Source organism: Rhinolophus sinicus, linkage group LG18 (assembly GCF_036562045.2).
Source record: "Rhinolophus sinicus isolate RSC01 linkage group LG18, ASM3656204v1, whole genome shotgun sequence".
NCBI lineage: Eukaryota > Metazoa > Chordata > Mammalia > Chiroptera > Rhinolophidae > Rhinolophus > Rhinolophus sinicus.
The window spans coordinates 13,191,291-13,209,902 of record NC_133767.1 but is presented as its reverse complement, the minus strand read 5'-3'; the positions used below and the strand labels follow the sequence as shown (position 1 = coordinate 13,209,902).

General features: G+C 43.8%; 1 pseudogene; it reads left to right on the top strand.

Moving 5' to 3' along the window:
- Positions 1 to 12,702: 12,702 nt before the first annotated feature.
- Positions 12,703 to 13,687, top strand: LOC109436706 (annexin A1; annotated as a pseudogene).
- Positions 13,688 to 18,612: the final 4,925 nt, after the last annotated feature.

The window sequence follows — 18,612 nt, the reverse complement described above, 5'->3', positions numbered from 1 at the left end:
GAGCGGCTTGAGGCAATGGTCTGCTATGACTGTGTTGCAATTCTTTATAATGCCTTTGAACTTGTGTTTTGTAAGTCAAGTCTGGTGGGACAACAGAGCACGTGTGGGGGCGGAAGAGCAATAACATGCAAGTCTGCTTTTCCTTGATTCTCATTCACATAAAACGTGGAGATGCCCCACGAGCACAGAATTCAGGAGACCCACGATGTGTGGAATTTCAGCAAGATTCAAAGTGAACAGAAAGTATGTGAGGCCTATGACTGAGTAATTGGGCAGCGCTGACACCCCCAAGAGACCACACCTTCCATTCGGACCAGAACTTGCTTCAAATGCAGAAAGAAGGCAATGGTGTTTTAAGACACAGAATTATCAAGGAACTCTCTCCTACCTTTCAGAATTGCATGTCACATCCTTGCATCCACCGACCAATTACACTGAAAACGAGGACGCAGAAGGAAAGGGACAGACAATGCCGTGGTAGTTCCTCTCCCTTTCCGTCCTTCCTTACAGATCAGTAAGCTGGAGGTTGAGAGTGTCAGTAAAATGTGCTCCTATCAAAAAGTGAAATAAAATAGCTGAGTTAGTTTTTTGTACTGTATTTCTTCTGTTCTGGAAAGAACAAAATATATGCATGTGCTGTGCTATGTAGTCCAAACTGTGTGATTTTGGTAATTCCACATATGAGTGAAGGCTCTCATACCTGCGTTTAAAACTGGCATTGTACAATGTCAAGATTAAGGGCAAAATTCATCTAATAATTTACAATTTTAATTTCTCTTGACTTAGAATGACATTCAATAGCAAATTTTTAAAAAATACCACAAAAAGTTGACAGAGAGAGCCTGGAAGAGAGAAAAAAGCTTTATATTTTAGTTTCTTTAACGGCACTTTGCTCCTGCGTTTGGAACAAGGGGCCCGTATTTTTATTTTGCATCAGACCCTGCAAATGATGTAGCCAGGCCTGAGTCTGTAAGTAGGTCTGGCTTTAGATGCCTCTGGCTTCAGGATTTCAAATGATAACAATCAAAACTTGGCTTCTCTCTGTCCCTCAGCCCTGGCCTTCCTCGTGCTGGCTTCAGTCTCAGGTCTCAAGTGGTGGCAGGACAGAGGCGGTAGCTCCAACACTAACAGTTGAAGGCTCTTCCCCAGAAGCCCCAGCAAAAGTCTCCTTGAGTTTCCATGGGCCTCGTGTTTTCCTGAGGCCCATCACTCCTATTGGGAGGTGTGATGCCCAGATAAGCTTCATCCTGATTCACTGAGTCTCATCTGAGCTGAGAATGGGGAAGGGGTGGATCTGCACCAGAAAATCAGGATACAGTGACCCGAGATGAGCAAAGGGGTTCAAGTCCTTCCTGGATGCCTAATAGCCACACAGGCCCTCTCTCCTTACACACCCTCTTTCCTCACTTACAGCTACAAAGATACATTTGCCTATATACATAAAATGTGTTTATTCTCTCCCTCAGGGCAGACAACTCAACGTTTATCCAGTCACAGTATCCTACTCTAAAACCATAATCTCTGGGGATTTGCTGTACTTTCTGCCAGGACTGGGATGTGGGTCCTCATAGTCTGGCTGGCTATGGCTGAATGATGAATTTGACCAACCTCAGCACATGAATAGGGTATTCTAGAAAGAGATCTGTAAAACCACCCCTCTTACTTGGAGAGGGGAGATTGTGAAAGACTCCTCACCAGTCCATGGCACATACATTCTGACGTTCAGTGCCCCCACCCCAACCCCCACCCCCATTCTGTTCTCTGCAAGGACTTCCCATAGCCCTTGCTCTCTCAGGGTGTGGTGTGGTCCGTTGTGGAAACACCTAAGTTGGCTATTGGGGAGAGTGTCCCTTCAGGAGCCTGCATATTTTCAACAGGCCACTTCTCATTGGCATGAGAGAGCACGCAGAATATAAGAAATCGCCCACTTCTGTCAGCCAGATTTGGGATTTTTCTGGGGACAAAGACCCTGAAGGCCTAGCTCAGCGTTCTATCTATTACATCCTGCTACTTCCACAGGCTGGAGTAACAGAAGCCAGAGATCTGTCAAGTCAGAGTCTCTGGATATGAAAGGTGGCCTGGGAATTTCTGTTTCCTAGCAACAGGCTTCCATGCTTGGCCTCTGCTCCAGAAGCTCGGTGTCATGGCTGCCCATTGGGCCAGTGCCGCCATTGACCCCCACCCACATCTGGGTTTCTGCCACGGGGAAAGCAGAAACCATAGCGTCAGAGGTGGGAGGTATTGTGACCAGCTGGCAGGCCCCATGCCAGCTACATCTTTACAAAATTAAAGCGAGGCCTTGCACAGACCAATGCTGAGATGGAAGGAAGAACCAAAGAGCATACGTCACTTAATCCTCTGTGCCTAGGTCAGTAGTAAACTAGAGGGGGGGGGGAAGACTAAATACAAATTCATGTATAACTTGTATAATTTTCGAAAATTGTTTTTAAAAAATCATGAGAAAAACCTCAATAACCAAAGGAACCACTGTCAGGGAAGGATTAAAACCTACTGAAGAACATCATTAGCTTTGAGGAAGGGCCAAAGGCCTCAAAGGAGTCACCGGGACCTACAGATGACTCATGTGTACACAAGGCCTGTAAGTGAGTGGGTTGAGTACAGACACCAGAGTGGGGCTGAGCTCAGTTCAGCCATCGCTGGGGCTTCAGCAGCTCCCATGGAGCCATCAGCAGGAACCTGAAAGACAGTGCTTTGTCTCAATGTTAAGAGCGGATGACCATACAATACAACATAGACTGAGCGTGGAGGGGAGTTGAGTTGTGAGCAAATACACTTGCAACAAGATTCTGCCACGTACTTGTTACTATGCATAATCCTTGCTGGGTAACATACCATCAGCATCCGTGGCGAGCATGTGTAATTAGTGATATTGCTGGTGGTTGACCAAGCATACCCTGGTCAACCACGGGGAGAACTGGAGGGGGGGGACAGAAATATGTGCTGAGGCCCCTCTTAAGTCCCTGTGACTGCAACTCACTGTGACTCAGGTGGTTCCCCCACAGGAGATATCCATGAAGCCTCATGCTGACAGTTGGGTTGGTCCCCCTTGAGCTGGGAAAGGCACAAGGTGGGTGCTGTGTTCCAGGTTGCATTGGATGGGGCTGAGGCAGCCCTCTTTCTCCTGAAGTGGAGGAGCCCTCTGCTCATTGTTGGCCAAAAAGTGATCAGAGCTGCAGGGACACTGCAATGACTCTCCCCAACTGGTAGATCCTAAGGGTTGAAGGATCTCATCCCCCAACTGGGGCGGTGCTCTGAATTGCCCTTGGTTGAGGAGACTTGCCTCATCCAAGGTCATGTCCCCTTCCTGGGGGTCTGTGTTTCAGGTGATAGATGCAGGGATAGAAGGCCCAGCCGCTCGCCCTAACCCGACTCTGAAGGGCCATCCTGACATCTAACCCAACTTTGCCCTCTGCCCGATCCTGCTTCCTTACTTTCCCCACAAGGGCACCCCTAATACACCTCCTGCATGCTCATCTCCATCTCAGAATCTGCCTCCCAGGGAGCTCAGCCTTCGACAACAGCACTTGTATTAGTTTCCTGTGGCTGCCATGACAATTTACCACAAATTGGGTAAAACAATAGAAATTTAGTGCTTAGAGCAACAGAAATTTACAATTTTGCAGTTCTGGAGATCAGAAGTCTGAAATCAAGGTGTTGCAGGGCCATGCTCCCGCCAGAGGCTCTAGGAGAGGATACTTCCTGTCTTTTCCAGCTTCTGGTGGCTCCTGGCATGCGTTGGCTTGTTGCTGTATCATTCCAGTCCTGCCTCCATCTTCACATCTTCACACGCCCACCTCCCCTGTCTCAAATTCCCCTCCTTTGTTTTAAGGACACTTGTCATTGGATTTCAGGCCCACCCAGATAATCCAGGATGATCTCATCTTGAGATCCTTACCCTAATGTCATCTGCAGAGATCCTTATTCCAAATAAGGTCCCATTCTGATATTCCAGGTGGAGACAACTTTGGGGGGCCCCAACTAAATATACAGTAGCAGCCCAGGCTTATGTTACTATGGCAACAGTGAGAGCAAACTGTGAGCTCCAGGAGGGCAGGGAACTCTGCTGCATTGTCTCTGGGCCTCCAGAGGCCCCTCAGAAGGGGAGATGGAGTGAACAGCCCCACCTGCCACTGGCCTGTAGAGCTGGTGCTGAGAGTAACACAGAGTGTGCAGCAGGGAGACTTAGACCTCATCCTCCACACCAGCACCCCCAAGCTGCAGCCACTGAGAAAGCCTGGCACACAGAGGGAACTCCACATAGGACTCCACGGGATGAGGGCTGCCTGCCTTTATGTCCCACGGGGGGCTGGGAATCCGTGAGGTGTGCCTTGATCAGATCATCACCTCTCTGCATATTTATGAATTTTACTCACTTTGAGGCACACGGGTGTTTAATGACTTGCCTAAGGCTAGCTCCAGCGAAAACCACCACGTCCTACTACTGTGGGGTTCTAAATAAGGGATAGAACCGTGTTTGGGCCACATGACTCATGACACACAGAAGCCCTTAAATGCTGCATATGTGGTTGTGTGCATTTATATGTCCCTGTATAGGTTCATGGACTGTCTCTGAGATAAATAGTAAAGGCTTACTGGCAAATAACAGATGAGCAGGAATGCTGATGTCATACTCTGTGAAGTTGCACTAAGCCTCGGCACCCCAAACACAGGCTGGTTTGCTGCAGGGGTCAGGGGACAGTGGAGCTGCCTTGTAGAAAAGGTGCTGAGAGTTACAGGCACTGGGGGTTTCACTTCTCCACAGGAGGTGGAGCCAGGACCAGGATCCAGAACTTCTGCATCCTTGGTCACACTCTCCTGCTACCTGGTGGCCTCTTCTTTCCCCTTACATCCTTCTGTTCCTCTTTCCATTTATCTCTACCCCTCCACGTGTGCCAGCACATGTCCAGTCACGAACTTTGATGGATGCTTTTGTCCCCCATTTGCTACTCTTAACACTTCCAAACCAGCCCACCAGTAAACGGTGACATACAAGTATACGATCTGTCAAAGATAACAATACTTCACCTACTTACATAGTGAGATGAATCTTGGAGCAGAAATGGTTCCAGGGCAAATGCACAAGACCAGCCTTTGGGACATTGGTGGGTCTGATGCAGGTGGGCCCCTCTCTCTCCTGACCCAAGGAGGTTTTTGTCCTGACCCCTCCATCCCTCCGCATCCAGACCCCTCAGGAGTCTGACTTGCAGAATGCAAACCAAAGGCCATTGGAGTAAGAGAGTCAATGTCAATGGGATCCCAACACTCCTTTTGATGAGCCAGAGCACTGATGGAGAGCAGGGCAGCTCCATGTAAACGTTCCTAGGCCAGCACCAACACACCAACTGTATGAAATGGAGCCACCCTGCTGAATGGTGATAACAAACTTGGACAGCTAATGTCCTCTGAGTGCTTACTACGTGCCAAGGCTGAGCCAAGAGCTTTCCATACATTATCTTGTTTAATCCTGTCCACAGCCCTGGCAAGTGGATGCTGTTCTTATTCCTCCCATTTTACAAATGGATCACCCAAAGCTCAGAAGTCAGAATATTTATCCCCGTACTGCAGAGAGGCGGCTGGCCCTGCATTCCCCACAGCGTCCATCTGCCCTTAATTGCATAGCTGGGAGTGATCAAACAAGTTCTATCACATACCGTCACCACATCCCCTCCGGCTCTTGCAAGACTCCAAAGCACCTCCTGGTGATGGACCAAGAGCAGAGAGAGGAGGCCTCTGGTCCCACCTTCCCAGCCCCACTCTACCGAGAGCCCTGCCATCCACCTGGTGGGTTGGCCCCTCCAGGCCTTGATCCAGCCCTGACTCAGGCAGCACAGGAGGTACCGTCTGGACTCCAGTTTGTGTCTGAGCCTAGTGAGTACCCTGGGCACACACTCCCTCTGGCCCTTACTGTACTGTCTTGGTTTTCCAGTAGGGTAACACTAGGTTGAGGCTTTGATTTGGCCCATGGCTGGATTCTGACAATTTTGGAAATGCAAATTGAGCTGGTGGGTCTGGAAAATACCTCACCTGAGGAAGGAAGTAGCCAGGCCCAGAGAGCTGACCCAGCACCTGGGCGACTTGTATGAGGTACTCACAGAGCTGGAGGAAAGGGAGAGCCATAAATACAAACAAACTGGGACTAGTTGACCATCTAAAACTGGGTGCAGGCACTGCTCTGGCGGTTAGAGCAGCCACCATGCCTAGAGAGAGCAGACAAGATCGAGCAAAGCAGCAGAAGCCAACTTGTTTGAACATACTCTCAGATACAGACGTCTCTTCAGGGGCTGTGACGAGGCCTGTGGACTCCACTAATGCGGCAGCTTCCTGGTCTGTGACCACCTCTCTCAGCAGCACGGCATCAGAGGAAGGACCCAGGCTCTGGGTTCTAATCCCACTCCTGCCACTTCCTTGAAGTATGATGTAGGGCATGTTAATTAAGGACTCTCAATCTGGGGTGGGAATGATGCTGCCCATTGCAGTGGTCTGTCTGCAAATTCTTTGATATTCCTTTCTTCAAGAGGTGGAGCCTAGTTCCCCTACCCTTGAGTGTGGGCCAAACTTAGCGATTCGCTTTTAGAATAAAACAGAAGTGACCCTGTGCAACCTTGGAGACCTGGTCCTAAAAGGCACTGTGGCTTCCTGCCTGTTCCCTCTCTTGCTCTTGGATCCCTCATTCTGGGGGAAGCCAGTTGCTATGTTATGAAGAGAGGCCCACCTATGAAGAACTGAAAGGCCTCCAGTCAACAGTTATGTGATGGTGCCATCTTGGAAGTGGGTCCTCCAGCCCCAGTCAAGCCTTCAGATGATGGCAGTGCCAGCCAATATCTCGACTGCAACTCATGAGAGACCCTGAACAAGAACCACCTAGTGAAGCTGATTCTCAATTCCTGACCCACGGAAACTGGGAGATATAAATGTTCGTTGCTTAAGTCAGTACATTTTGGTAGTAGTGGTGGGGTGATTTATTTTATGGCAATAGATAACTGATACACCTATCTCAAGGTATTTATCAAGATTCTCTAGGATAACATACACAAAGGACCAGATGCCTGATGGATACTCTGTCTGATTAGCTCCTTTCAACTGTGAGGTTTCAGCAGCCCCCCCCCCCCCCCGGGGCGGGGATAAGGTTTGCACTGTGGGTTATGTCCCTGCTGGGCCTGCCCTTCCAGCCAGGTTCCTGGCTTCCTTTCCCTTTCCCCAGCATGGCTTGCCCGCCAGAGACACTGTCATACTGAGGGAGGCTGGCTCTCTCTTTTATACAAAGGATGAAAGAAATTGGTTGGCATCCAGTTTAATCCAAATCCTGTGGCAATATTGTACACCAAGGTCTCTTCCCAGATTTATCTTCTGTACAGCAACACAATTTGGATGCCCAAATTGAAAATCAGTTCACACCACTTCTCACTTAAAACCCTCCAGTGGCTTCCCTTTAACCTCAGAGTAAAACTCCTAACCTGCTACCATGGCTATAAAACTTGTGATATGCCCCACCCCCATTGTATAACCATTTATTATGCTCCAGGTTCCCGTCTTCCGCATGCCTCTCAACCATGCAAAACTTCTGCACTTTGTTTCTTCCATGTGAAACAGTCTCCTGCCAGACCCTCACAAGGCTGTCTCCTTCCTATTATTTTGAGATTTTGAGCTTGACTCAGTGTCACTTCCTCAGAGCTCAAACCCCACCCCAGTTCCTCTCCACCATATTATTTTATCCTTTTTATCACCAGCTAAAATAACCTATGGGCTTATATATTTCCTGAAGCCTACACTGGAGTGGACACTCCTGCAGAGCAGAGCTATGCTGTGCTTACTTTGGGAGCTAGAATGGTGCCCAGCACCTAAGAGACACTTGGATGAATGTTTGTGGGCCACATGGCTTTTTGAAAATCAATCAAATTCCCTTTTGAAAGCTTTGGAGGCAGCTTTTTTCATGAGGAATGCTCTGGAAAATCCTTCCATAAAGGAAATAAATCACTTTCAAACTTTCTAACAGTGGGTCATATCTGCATCATAATCATTTTAATCCAGGAAGGGTCTTGATAGGGATTTTGAAACACTGGTGTTATAAGGGGAGGAAATCTTTCTTTGATTTGGTTCCAGGAAACATATGTGAACTGGAACATGCTGATGATTTCCCCTTGGCTGGGTGTTCATGTGAGGTTTGCCAGGCCAGCTGTCCCTCTGCAGAGAGCAGGAAGGATTCTGAGTATCTCAGGGCCTCACGTGCACACCTCCCCACCCACCAGGAGGGCAGGAACTGAGCAAAGGTGACATGAAGAAGCCAGAATGTTCTGAGATCCTAGAGGATCGAAGATGGAAAAGAGAAAGGAACAAGTGGGCCCCAGCATCGGACTGAGTGGGACCCACTCTGCCAGAGAGACAGACTACAGGGCCATCCCCCAGTTATAAGGGCCAGCAGATGAGGTGGCCATGGCCTCCAGGGCCAACTGGTAGACGACTCTGCTTGTTCCTGCTTCCAGTACCTGGGAGTTGTACAAACTAGTCTCCTTGCTTTTCTTGGTGCTTGAACACCAACAGAGTCATCTTCTATAAATAAGATCACATCATTCCTCTGCTGGAGGTGCTCCCCCCGTTTTCAAGATACAGACCCATCTCCACACTGATTCTCACCTCCTCCAGCCGTCTCCTGAAAGAGACCACCCAGGCTCTCCTGGCCAGTCCAATCTGTCTCCTACTCCTCCCTGTTCTGTGTGGGCACAGCACTGCCACACTCTCGGCTCTGAAGTGTGTTCTTGATTACTGCCTGCTGCCCTGGCTGCAGTGGACTCCCTGGAGAGCAGGAATGTTGTCTGTCCTACCCACCACTGCACCCAAAGGGGATGCCCAGGGGAGTCCCTGACACTCAGTAGACCCGCAGAACATATTTAGTGAACAGGAAGGCTCTCAGGGTCGGGGTCATTGAGGCATCATTGGAAGCGTAATGAAAATGACAATTGGGGCTGGAGACCTAGGTGAAGAAAGTTCAGGCAAGTCTTGGGTTGTGTCTCTATCAATTTCTTGTTTAATATCTGCTGGATGGATGAGCGAATGAATGAGTGGACTGAAAATGCACACCCTCTTATGGATCCCGTGATCCCCTTCCTTGGCTCTGAATTCAGGTAGAGGGTACCACTTGTGTGGTCAGGAAAATGTGGGTTCTGTGAGGATGCTGAGATCTTAGGGGTCCCCTCACCCCAAAGAGAGCCCACATAGGCTGGCTGTGAGGGACACAAGATCCTGCCAGGTAATCTGAGGGCAAAGTTGCAATCCCCAGGGGTTGGATCTTTGAAGTCTGGGCTGAGCACAGTGGAGGATTGCCTAAGATGCACACTGCTGTGCTGATGCGATCTTTTCAGCACAGACATCTCCTCCCGTGGGCTCACCTTTGAGCCTGTCTCATGGCACATAGGCGAGATCGCTATTTTTGAAACATTGTTGGCATTGCCATGGACCAAAGAACAAATCACTATTAAATTTCACTCTCCATTCTGTCTGACAATTCTACTAGGATTTTTTTCCCCTCTGGAAATATTTCATTCTGCCCTGACTGGCTGGAAAGGTGGTAACACAAACAAAAAGAGTGGTAAAAAGGGATTTAATGAAAGGACATGGGCTAAACCAAAAAGCTGTGACATTTCATCCTTTCCTTAGCACCACACTAAGGGTAGTAGGTGGGAGAGCAGAGAGCTTCCCTTACTCAATTCTTTGGTGGCCTCAACTGGGAAGGTTTCGGCCAGACATTTCCCAGGATAGGAGCTGGAGGCAAGTCCGCTCGGGGTGCAATGCACATGCTGTAGCTTTCCCGCCCCTGAGCTGTTGGAAACTGGATGATCCTCACCTACTTGTGATGGGTCCCTTGCCCTGCACAGCCCTGGGCAGAGCCACCGGGTCCACATGCTGTCAATCAGCAACAGGAAGTCAACTTGCTGGCCGACCCCCTGCATACATGGGGGGGAGCAGCGCCAGTGTCCAGACCATAGAGAGGGCAGGGAGGAAGCCGGCTCACACAACTAGGAAAACCTGTTCTGGTGTGGGAGGCGCTGTGCACACAGCGAGCCCTCATCAAGGAGCTGAGCCAGCAGGAGACATTAGGGGAGGCCCTGGATGGTCTTTACAAACCTTGAATGGATCCCTGGCAGGGAGATTTTTAAAAACTTGTATATAAATTGGGTAAGATGCATTGTTTAATTGGGAAAGGGGGGAAGAGATGAGGCGAGCGACTCTAAGAGTTAAAGAACAGCTGTGAAATCTGACCCTTAGTGGAAAAGCTGCAGTAGAGGGAAAATCCTAACAAAGATGGAATTAAGCGTTTGCCAGTCTCGCTGACAAAGATTTGGAAACGGCTTTCTTTCTGCAGAATGAGCTCAATGGGTTCATCTCCATCCGGAGGATGAAGGTGATGCAAGGAAGCTGAAAACAGAACCGGAAGTGAAAATGAAAGACAGCATTGCTTTTCCGGGCAGGTCAAGATATGGTGGCATTATTCATCATCATAGGGGGAGCTGTGAACCAAAGCCACTGATACACCACTTCATACCCACTAGGATGGCTGTAATAAAAAACGCCGGTAATAGCAAGTGTTGGCGAGAATATGGAGGAACTGGAACCCTCACACACTGCTGGTGGGAATACAAACTGGTGCAGCTGCTGTGAAAAACAATGCGGCAGTTTCTCAAGAGGTTAAACATAGAGTTACCATATGACCCAGCAATTCCACTTCTGGGTAAAGAGAAATAAAACCTTGCATCCACACAAAAACTTGTCCATGAATGTTCATAGCAGCGTTATTTATAATAGCCCAGAGTGGAAACAACTCAAATGTCCATAGACTGGCGAATGGATAACAAGACGTGGTCTATCCATACAAGGGAATATTATTCAGTCATGAAAGGAATGAAGTGCTGACACAGGCTACAACGGATGAACCTTGGAAACATGATGCCCAGTGAAAGAAGCCAGACATAAAAGGCCACATGATGAATGATTCCATTGACATGAAATGTCCAGAACTGGCAAATCCATAGAGACAGAAAGTAGATTAGTGGTTGTCTAGAGTTGGGATTGCAAACATGGGAGGATTAGGGAAATGATGATTAAGGCGTGTGATGTTTCTTTTTGGGGTGATGAAATGTACCAAAGTTGATTGTCATGACAGACGCACAACTTTGTGAAGATACTGAAAAAGTCGCTGAACTGTATGCTATAAATGAGAGTGAACTGTATGGTATGGGAAAGATATTTCAATAAAGCCATTTAAAGAAAAAGGATTTTGGTGGGCTGGTGAGTCTCTTCTCAGCCTGAGGTGGGGGCGGGGGGCGCTTGTAATCCTGCCAGCCACCACTGGGTCTGTGAAACGACCATCTGAGCCAGACAGGGCAAACAATAAAGAACTTCCTTATTATAATAAATGTATAAGATAAGGGGTAGATTCCACCCTGAGACACTCATAGAATGTAAGGATTAGAAAAGAAAATGGCATCCTGAAAATCCAGAACTAACAAGAATCAACACAGAATAATGAGTGCAGCAATCCACAGCCATGAAAGAGAGCGCTGGCTTGTTTTGAAATCTCTGTCTGGTGGACTGCACCTTCCCTGCAGCCCTGTAGGTCCCTGTGTTCCCTGCATTACAGCTCAATATGTGTCCTGGTGTCTGGCTCATGGATACACTACATGCAAGATGTCTTCCCCAGGAGGCTCTGAGCTCCTTTAAGACAGAGATTTCTTGTTTACTTCTCTTTGAATACTTAATGTCTCTAAAATAGTAACTTACATAGAGTAGGCACACACACAAAAATATTTGCTTTAAAAAAAAAAGTGAAGTGGGTACTTCTATTTCTAGTAACAATGGTATAGGTAATTGGTACCAACCAGGACACTGGAAACAACTAAAAAGACTGGACAAAACATTGAAAATAGAAAAGAGCGAGCAAGATCATGAGAACTAGTGGGCCAAAATGTAGGCAGGGCAGAGCTTTCCAGAGGTGGGTTCCACATTATGGATACTCTCTGTCCAACAGCATCAGGACTGTTTGCTGACCTGAAAGGACGGCCAAAAAGCTGAGCTTCATGTTTTCAAGCTTCATGGGGCTATGAGAAAAAAGTTGCTGCATTACTGCAGCACAGCTGCAAGTGATCAAGTAGCCCAGAAAATACCCAGTCCTGAAATAGGATGAAGGAGGTTCCCACATTGCTAATGTCCCCAGACTCTTGGCCAAAGAAAATGAAATCCTCTCTGGAGTAAGATGGCATTATACCAGGCCTCAGATTATCCTACAGAAAAATAAAACAAAACAAAACAAAACAAAACAAAACAAAACAAAACACAACGTCCAGCTCAGAGATAGTTAGGCTCATATGGTGACTTGACAGAACAAGAACCAACAGGAACAACAGACCACAGAACTAGCTCTACAGGGCTCCCAGGTATTAGAATCAGACACAGACTATAAAACAATTCTGCTTGCTATATTCAAGAAGATAAAAACCGAGCTTGAAAATTTTGGCAAGAAAGTGGAAACTATATTTTGAAAAGTTTGGGAAGAGAATCTATAGGAATTTTAGAACTAAAAGACTATATCATGATCAAAATTAAAAACTCAATGGAGAGTGTGAAATGATCAGAGAAGAAGCTCTCTTTAGTTCTTGGAAGAAGGTGAAAAAAAAAGAAACTTCTTTAAAAATGGCAATAGTATCAGAATTCCTCAAGCAGACCTTGTTTATTGAAAATGGAGAGCAGGAATACATTAAAACTGTGAAAGGATCCAAAGGTGGTCCTGGGTCAGCAATGAGCCCCTATCCCAGCTTCCATCCATCCTCAGATGTTGTATAAATAACAGTCAAAGGTGTGGATGAAACAACTATAATTGACATTCTAACTAAGAGAAACAATGCACAGCGTCAACAGATGAAAGCAGCATATCTTCAGGATAAAGGAAAGGCCCCGATGGAGCTCTGAAGAAAGCTCTTACAGGTCACCTCAAGGAAGCTGCTTTGTCTCTATTAAGAACTCCAGCCCAATTGGATGCTGATGAACTCCACGTTGCCATGAAGGGCCTTGGAACTGATGAAGACACTCTGAATGAAATGTTGGCATCAAGAACTAATAGAGAAAATAACAGTCTATAGAGAAGAACTGAACAGAGATCTGGCTAAAGACATCACCTCAGACACATCTGGGGAGAATCAGGAGGCTTTGCTTTCTCTTGCTAAGGGTGACCGATCTGAGGGCCTGGGCGTAAATGACGGGGCTGTCTCAGATGCCAGGACATTACATGAAGCAGGAGAAGGGAGGAAAGGGACAGATGTGAATGTGTTCAATACCATTCCTACCACCAGAAACACTCTGCAGATGTACTGCAGAAGTACATCAAGTACAATCAGCATGACACGCACAAAGTTCTGGAATGAGAGATAACATCAAGAAATGCTTCACAATGACCGTGAAGTGTGCCGCAAACAAATCAATGTTCTTTGCTGATAAGTCTCAACAGGCCATGAAGGGTGCTGAAACACATCATAAGACATTGATCAGAATTATGGTTTCCTGTCCTGAAGTCGACATGAATGATATCAAAGCATGCTTTCACAAGTTGTATGGTGGCTCTCTGTGGAGGACAGTAAACATTCCTTTGATGATCTCAAGCTTTTTTCTCAGAAAATTTTAAAATCATATCTTTTCATTCTATATTATAGACTTGAATAGGAAACTTTCTTCAGCAGGATTAGTCTAGCTAACTGCTTTCTGGAAACTATAGCCTATAAATAATTTTTGTATCACAACTCTGTATAATAGAGATAAACTTTTAAATAATATATTTACCCCAACTATTGAACCCCATACACAGGTTGTTCTAGTAATATTACCCAAAAAAGATGTTTATGTAACAGAAAATAAAATGATTTTCTAGGACAAAAAAATCCCCCAACCCCCAAAACAAACAAAGCTCAATGGAATGGTCTAACAGGAAATTAAACACAGCTAAAGAGAGAATTAATAAAATGGAAGTTCTGTGTTCTGTGCGTGGTATAACAATTTGTGAGGGATGTCTCATTTCCCTCCCAAAAGTAAACTTCTTTTGATGTTTTACCTCACTTCGTTCAACTGTAAACACCTTGTTCTTACAAAAGGTCATAAACATGTTTATGTGAAACTTGTTTTTGAACGTGATATTCTTGAGAAAACTCTTTCTAATGTAAAAAAGTGGCTTGCATTTGTAATAAAGCCTAAGGAAACAAAAACAATCTGTGCTAATACTCCTGGTTAATATAACCTCTAAGCTCCTAGTAGAAATTTTAGCATAAATTCTCAGCCCACTCTAATGCCACTGGGCACTGAGTAACAATCTTCCCACATCTCTCTGGAGAACATTTAACTGGGTATTTTGCTGGCCACAACACAGAGACTGTCAGGATACTCCACCCGCATGGCTAGCAAAGGCCACTGATGCACCCATTGAGTCAGCAGTGGCTGAAAAAGACTGAGTGATTCTGATAAGGTCATATGTACCTGCCTGTTACCTCATTTTCCTCCCCACTGACTTGCTCCCTTCTTAGGTGAAGGTGTGTGAGTGTGAGTGTGAGTGTGTGCATGTGTGTGTGTGTGAGATCAGTAACTTCCCTCAGTATTGTGTAACCTTTGACATACACAGCTTAAGTTTTTATGGTAAACCCTGAGTTAATACTCACAACAAAACAATCTAGAGTGAAATATGAAGAGACAAAAGAACAGAAAATATAATAGAATAGCTAAGATAAATTATTTGGAAAGAATATCTAACAGGTTTAATGTGAGTTTCAGGAAGAAAGGAGCGAAAGAATAAGGCAGAAGCAATGTTTGAATAAACAAGCTGAAAATTTTGCAAGACTGATGAACACATCACTCTACAAATTCAATGAGTCAAATAAATCTCAAGCAGGATAAATAGAAATCCATACCTACTACAGAAATGCCCCAAACAAGGAATTTAAAAAGTAGCCAAAGGGTGACTTTCAAAAGTTGTGTTTACTTTTCAGCTGAAACAATGGAAGCCAGAAGTACTAGAATTATATCTTTGATGTGTTGGAAGGAAAACTAAACAACACAACAATAGTAAACTTGTCAAACTAGACTTCTCCTCAGGGGAAAAAATCCTGTATTAAAGGGTATTCTAGGGTGTTTTTCAGGCAGGAGAAAAATTGTCCCAGGAAGGAGATCGGGGATAGAAGAGGAATGAAGTGTCAAACGCGAGGGTAAATCCAAATGAACATTGACTTTATAAAATAATGTCTTGTTGGGTTTGTGATATATAGAAAAATAAAATTCAAAACAACAAAAGAGAAATGTAAATATCCTAAATTCCTTGATTTTTCTAGGAGAGGAGTAAAGGTAGTAACCCCTATTTGATGGTGATAGGTCAAGGTTGCATATTGTAATTTCTAGACTATAATCATTAAAGACAATGGTAAAAGCCTGAATAACTATCAAACTAACAGATGGACAAAATGAAATATAAAAAACTCAATCAAATTAAACCAATGCAATAAAGAGATAACGGAACAAAGAACAGATGTGGTGAACAGAAAGCCCATCATGGTAAGACAGTAAGATCAATAATTAAATTAAATATAAGAGGGTCAACTGCTCCAGCTAAAAGACAAAAATTTGTCACACTAGATAGATACAAAATCTGATATATGCTAAGGACAAGAGACATGTCTAAAACATAGGGATAAAAAAGACTGAAAGGAAAATTATGAAAAATTATATACCATTGAAATACTATTAGGACAACTGGTGTAGCAATCCTAAAAATAAACCCCAAAAACAAAAAATGAAACATTAAAATAAAAAGCATCACTAGAATAAAGAGGGTCATTTTCAATAATAAAAGATTATTCTGGGGTGGCTGGTTAGCTCAGTTGCTTAGAGTATGGTGCTGATAACACCAAGGTTGCCGGTTCGATCCCTGCATGGGCCCCTGTGAGCTGCGCCAAAAAAAAAAAAAAGATTATTCTAAATTTGTATAAACCTAATAACAGATATATAGAGCATATGTAGAGAGAATTATATGGAGAAACAGACAAATCCATATTCATAGTGGGATATTATGATGTACTTTTTTCAGTAATTAATGGAACAAGTAGATAAGAAATCAATAACACTGTAGAAGATTGGAAACAATGTAATTAACAAACTTGAATTTATGGATATATATGTAGAATGGAGCACCCAACAGCTGCAGAATACATTATTTTCAAGACTATACAATCCATTTTAAAATTTGAATATATGCTGGGCCAAATACAAGTTCCAACAAATTTCAAAGGATTGATATAAAACAGATAATGTTCTCTAACTACATTGTAAACAGGCTAAGAACCAATAACAAAAATATAATTGGAAATATCTCTGTATTTTGAAAACTAAATTTTTGAGTAATATGTTCCAAAATGCCCTTTTAAATAATGCATTGTCTAAGAAGAAATAAAAATGGAAAATAGAAATTATTTTTAACTAAATGATATATAATGAAAAATACAGCACAAAATTTATGGAATACAGCTAAAGCAGCATTTGAAGAGAAATTTATAGCCTTAATTGCATATTTTAGGGAAGAAAAAAGTCTGAAATAAATGAGGTAAGCATTCATTTTAAGGAGTTAGGAAAAGGGGGCCTGCCCGGTGGCTCAGGAAGTTGGAGCTCTGTGCTCCTAACTCCAAAGGCTGCCGGTTCGATTCCCACATAGGCCAGTGGGCTCTCAACCACAGGTTGCCGGTTCAAAGTCCCACAAGGGATGGTGGGCTCCGCCCCCTGCAACTAAGATTGAACAGGGAACCTTGAGCTGAGCTGACTCCCGAATGGCTCAATTGTTTGGAGCATGGCCTCTCAACCACAAGGTTGCCAGTTCGATTCCTTGAGTCCCACAAGGGATGGTGGGCAGCGCCCCCTGCAACTAGCAACGGCAACTGGACCTGGACCTGGAGCTGAGCTGCGCCCTCCACAACTAAGGCTGAAAGGACAACAACTTGACTTGGGAAAAAGTCCTGGAAGTACACACGGTTCCCCAATAAAGTCCTGTTCCCCTTCCCCAATAAAATCTTAAAAAAATAAAGAAGTTAGGAAAAGAACAGAAAATAAACCCACCAAATTTAAAAGTATAAATAAATGTAAAAGAAAACACACAGCTGAGAGAATCAACAAAGCCATACCTGAAAAGACTAACAAAATTAATAACCCTCCAGTGAGAATGACTAAAAGAAAAGACAAGGCATGAATAGCAAGTATAAGAAATGAAAAAAGACTTCCCCACAAAAATAAGAGGATATTATTAACAACTTTATGCAAATAAACTTGAAAATTTAGGTGAAATGGAAAGATCCAGAGATAAATACAAGCTAACCAACAGAAAACGAAACAGAAAATATTAGTCCTATAATTATTAAAGAAATTCAATCTATTTAAAAACATCTGATGATGAAAATTCAGGACGCAGATGGCTTCACTGGGAAATCCTACCAAACAGTGAAGAAAGAAAAAAATGTTTACTTATATATCTCTTCCAGAAAGTAGAACAAGATTCACAAACAAATTTTGTGAAGCTAGTATAACTTTTACACTAACACCCAAGAAGAATAGTACTAGAAAGAGAAGACACAGGCCAATATCATTCATAAATATAGGTGCAAAACTCTTAAACAAAATTTAAAAAGCCGAATCAAGCAATATATAAAAGGATAATACACAACGACCAAATTGAATTTATCCTAGGAATGCACATTGATTTAACATTAGGAAATCAATTAATAGAATTCACCAAATTAATACATTAACATAGAAAATTCATGATCATCTCAAGTTTGGCAGGAAAAGTGTTTGATAAAACTCGATATCCATATACAATAAAAACTCATAGGAAAGAATGAAACTTCCTGAATTGAATAAGAGACGTCAATAGAAAACCTACAGCAAACATTATACTTGGTAAAAAGTTGAAAGCTTTCAGCTTGAGATTGTGGATGAGATAAGGAAGTTCCACTACTATTATTTCTATTCAGCATTGTACTGGAGGCTTTAGACAGTACAGTAGGTAAGAAAAAGATATAAAAGGTATAAGAGTTGGAAAGGGGAAAAAAAGAAACCTAAGGCAGCCATTATTCTCAGATAAGACAATCCAAAAGACTACTGATAAATATTAGAACTAATAAGAGATTTTAGCAAGGTTACTGGATATAGAATCAATATATGAAAATCAAGAGTGTGCCAATAGTAAACAGAATAAAAGATACCATCTACAATAGCTTAAACAAATCAATGCCTAAAGAATAAAATTAGAAAAAGATATGCAAAGACATCCAAACAGAAAGCTAAAAAAAAAAAAATTAATTGCAAGAAATTTCAGAAGACTTAAATAAATGGAGAGATAAATACATGCGTGGATAAGAAGACTCAATAACGTAAGTATATCAATTCTCAAACTGATCTACAGATACAAGGCAATCCTAATCAAAACCTCAAAGATTTCAAAAAATAGAACTTGACAAACTGATTCCAAAAAATGGAAACAACTCGAAAGTCTACCAACAGTAGAATGGATAAACAAATAGTGGTATG